Source organism: Protobothrops mucrosquamatus, unplaced genomic scaffold (assembly GCF_001527695.2).
Source record: "Protobothrops mucrosquamatus isolate PMUCROS unplaced genomic scaffold, P.Mucros_1.0 scaffold1676, whole genome shotgun sequence".
Lineage (NCBI taxonomy): Eukaryota > Metazoa > Chordata > Lepidosauria > Squamata > Viperidae > Protobothrops > Protobothrops mucrosquamatus.
Window position 1 is genome coordinate 201,534 of NW_015387832.1, and position 4,582 is coordinate 206,115.

Below are 4,582 nucleotides of genomic sequence, written 5' to 3' on the forward strand. Positions count from 1 at the left end.
GAAGGCCCCGCCTGAAAGAAAGGCTGATCTGTCCCGCCCTGCGAAATCTCCCAGTGCGCAGCTCGAAGGCACTTCCTGCTGGTTATGGGAACAGAGAACGACCTCGGAGAGCAAAGCGAGCTCTGCTTCTCAAACGCCGTGGGAGAAGAATCAAACGAAAGCGAAATCTGTTTTCTTCTGCAGCTTCGTACTTTGCGCAGCCCGCGACGTGCACAATATTGTAGACGCTCCCGACTTTTCCCTTTGTCGACATGCTGTATACCGCGGAGGGTCAGTTGCGTCGTCAGAAAGTGCGAAGGTGTTATTAAGGATACTGAGATTTAGTTAGTTATTTCACAGGCCCTGACCATCAGAAGTAGATCGACTTTTATGGAGGCCAGCTTTTTTGATGAAGGGGAGGCCAGAGCAACAGCTTAACCGAGGAGAAACAATGTCATTGTAAAATCTGCAGGAAAAGCTACATGCGGATCTGTTGGCAATGCTTGCCAGCATCATGCTATTTACCATACTGCATTTTATATGCATGGCTGCCCAAAACAAGTGCTGTGTAAGGGTTACAGCCTTTTAGTTGAAAGCACCACATTTTTCTGCCCTATCTTCTTAATAGGTAAAGCAGTCCCATATCTATAACAACTGTATACATGTTTATTTTTGAGTTATTTCCTAGATTCTCTTTAGGAAGAGTACACTAACAATAATACAACTCTCTACATCTTTGCATTGGGATAAAGATGAGCCTTACAATTAGTTGTGCCATTGATTCATTTAACCTTGTGCCATCTCCAAGCCTTTATGTGTGTTGGAAGTCAGTACCCACCCACTCTCCTAGAGAAGGAAATGTTTTGAGGGATATTAAAAAAGGCAGAATATTATATTTCCCCCAAAGGAATAATTGGGGGGGATCTTAAAAGGCTTTTCTGCCCAAGTTTCCCCAGGCAGAAACTGAGCAGGCCAGCTCTGTAGAAATGCAGATTTGATAATCCTGTTCAGAAAGACAGCCTATTCATAAGCAAAATGCCTTCAGAGAAGCTTTGAGCTGATGGGATTAGGAAAACAAAAGACTCCCAAGGACAGAACATGACCTTTAGGACATAATAGGATTAACCTACCACCATTAGAATACCAAAAGCTAGGGTCAAAGTTCATTGCACAGGAACAGGAACAACTCCAAACACAAAAACCCAAGGAGGTATAAAAACACACCACCCCCAGCTCCATTTTGTCAGCCACCCCAGAAATATGCTGTATCACTGAAGATTCTAGCAACTAAATAAACAACCTTCTTTCCTAAGCAGTCTCCATTTTGTTTATTCCCAGCTTGGACTGGACGCTGATGAAGATTTTTCTTTCAACATGTGGATACAATTTTCCAGTAGTTTTCTAGCTTAAAAACAATGTAATAAAATACAAATCCAAACCAGTTAATACTACATTGAAACAAATGCAATCATAATATGTTTAAACTGCTTAAAACATTTTTTACAGGAAATGTAGGGTGCTGAACTGGAAACATCCTATATGGAAAAGACAAAGTCCTTTGGTAGATTTGCCAATATAATTATGTTTACAATTGCAAAATGAGAGCAAAGCCTAATTTTCTTAGCAGGCTGGGATTTCTGAACCAATTAGCAAAGATCCTCTGGCCTTCTAAATTCTAAATCTAGATATTTCTAGAGAAGTAAACCTTAATTAGAACACAATGCCTCTAGCTGCAGAACTTTCTGATACTGTATAATCATCTAGATGCAAAGTGAAAGCAAAACAAGAAAAAAGTTTACTATAATCGGTGTTGTTCTGTAGGTTAAAGAATAATGAATAATGAAAAATCAGAAGGGAAATATTCTTCCAATAAATTAATTTTAGTGGCTATGTTCATCATAAGCTGATTTTCTACTGAGAGCATATCATCTTGCTCTTTACAAAAAAGTCCAATATTATTTTGATCAAAAATTAAGTCCAAGATGCACCTGAAGAGTACTGTAGAAATATGACTGTAATTACCACTACCTGGACTTCATGAATGTACAGCCCACCATCAATCTATGGATTATGTTGTTAAGTATGCCCCAGAACCTGCTACAAAATTTAAATTGTTAAACCACTTTCAAACAGCAGCTATCGTGTTTCAAATTCAAAATAGAGATGAATGGTCTCATTCTAAAAAGTAATATCACTACTGATATCAAAAGATAAAATTTCTACAAAATAAAGTAAATGATAATAAAGTGAAATTCAATAAAGTAACATTTTTCTAGAACATTGTTCAAATATAAAATTGCAATTCAGCATCCATATATTATATTGCAGGTTTGAGAAAGCTACCCAAGTCAAAAGAATACCATCATATTTAAAGAACAGTGTAAAACCAACCCAACAATTCAAGGCAAGAGGGTTTCCTGAAGAAAATGCTCATATGTGAAGAGCAAAACAACAAACAAATAAAGATTACAAACTCTGGAAAATAACAAGGCCTATAAGAACAAAAATAAGAAAAACAAGGGACTTCCGGTGGTGATGTCGGGGTGGTGCAGGGGAAAGAGGACAGTCTCCGTCCTCTAACTCTGATTTTTTTCACATTTGGAGACCCTTCGGGGGCGCAGAAAGCCTGGAGGGCTACGCGCGAAAAGGGTGAAGCCTTGGGGAGTAGTGAGGTGAGAGGCAATCACCCACTACAATGAAGGAAACCCCTTAAATTCAATGTGAAAACATCTACTATCGTCAGATGGCGGATTCGAGGCCGTGACAAACCACAGAGGATGCGGAAGCAAAGATATACTTAATAGACTGTGTCATTGAGTGAGTTAAAAAAAATATGAAAATATTCTAAAGTAATAGAAAAATCTAAAAGATTTACTTGTCTGTTAGTTTTGGTGTTGGAAGGAAGCTCACTGGAGAGGGAATCTTTAACGCAAGTGGCGACCCGGCGCGAAGAGCTGTGAGTCAGCAAATTAAAAACAGCCAGAGGATTATCAGGAGGGAGACAAAAAAAAGTCTTGTGGTGAACGTTTTAGTGCAGAACGAAGAAGAAGGTGGAAGATTGAGGAAGGAGAGGTCGAGAGACGGGAGACAGAGACGGAGAAGACGGCGGAGTGACTAGGACGAGAGACGTGAAAGGAGACGATTGGCAAGCAGACAGCCGGAAATGGCAGAGAAAATGGCGATTTAAGAAAGACGGAGAAGTAGCGCGCCATAGAAGATTGGAGAAAGTGAGTTCGGAGGAGAAAGGAGGAGATAGTTTTGGACACGCAGAGAATCCGGAAAAGTAAAGGAAACGGCAGAGGACGAGACACGGGGGTGAAAGTGATAGGAACAGATAGACGGACAGATGGTTGATCTTCATCAACCATCTGTCCGTCTATCTGTTCCTATCACTTTCACCCCCGTGTCTCGTCCTCTGGAGTCCTAGAGAGTCCGTGTATCAAACTCGGAGAAGCAGCACATCATAGAAGATTGGAGAAAGTGAGGTCGGAGGAGAACGGAGGAGATACATTTGGGAAGTGCAGAAAGTTTGGAAACTGAAGGAGATGGCGAGAGGACGTGATATGGTGGTGAGGGACAGGAACGGATATACAGACAGAAGGTTGACGATATAAGATAGGAGAAGAAATCTGGAGTCCTAGAGAGACTGTGTGTCAAGTAAGAAAGAGAAAAGAAAGTGAAGAGGGTTGGAGAAGGAGAAGAGAGATCTGGGGATATAGTGAAAGTAGATGTAGATTTAGAAAAGGAGAGAAAGAAGAATTGTAAGTCTAGAATAAAAGTGTAAAGTTAGATAGGTTGTTGGCTAAATAAAGAGATATTAAGAATAGAAAGTATTTGAGAAATAGGATATTAAAATGACAACATTGAGAACAGGGGAAAAAACAATATCAAGTCTAGCATTGACACCTTCATCCCCACCAGGGCAGAGAACAATAGAAGGAATGTTGGGGACCAAAAAACAAAGTGTAATGTCAAATATGCAAACCATGCAGACAACACTACTAACTATTCAGGAAACGATGCTAAAAATGCAGGAGACAATGTCTAAGAATCACATAGAAATGAGAGGGGATATGAATAAATTAGACAATAAGATTGAAACGATACAACAAACAATTGAGAAAAATGAAGAAAGAATTCAGACAGTAGAAGTAGGATTGGATAAAATAGGGGAAAAAGTTGATACAGTAGATAAAAAATTGATGGGAATCAACAAAAAAATGGAAGAATCGATCATACATTTGGAAATGGACAGGGCGGCATTCTATCTAAGATTTCAAAACATGGTGGAAGATAAGGAAGAGGATTTGGGTGCTATTATGGTAGAGCTGATAGCTGAAGCTCTACAAAGGGATAAGCAAGAGGTATTATTAGAGATAGACGAGGTGTACCGAATCCATACGAACTATGCCCGACGTAATAGACTCCCAAGAGAAGTACATATAAGATTCGCCAGAAAAAAAGTTAGAGACATAATATACAAGATTACAAGAGAAGATCCAATGATCTACAAAGGCATAGAAATACAAACATTAAAACAAGTCCCAAAGAAAGTGAGAGAACAGAGAAGGGATTATAGATTTCTCAGTGCACATCTAATTAA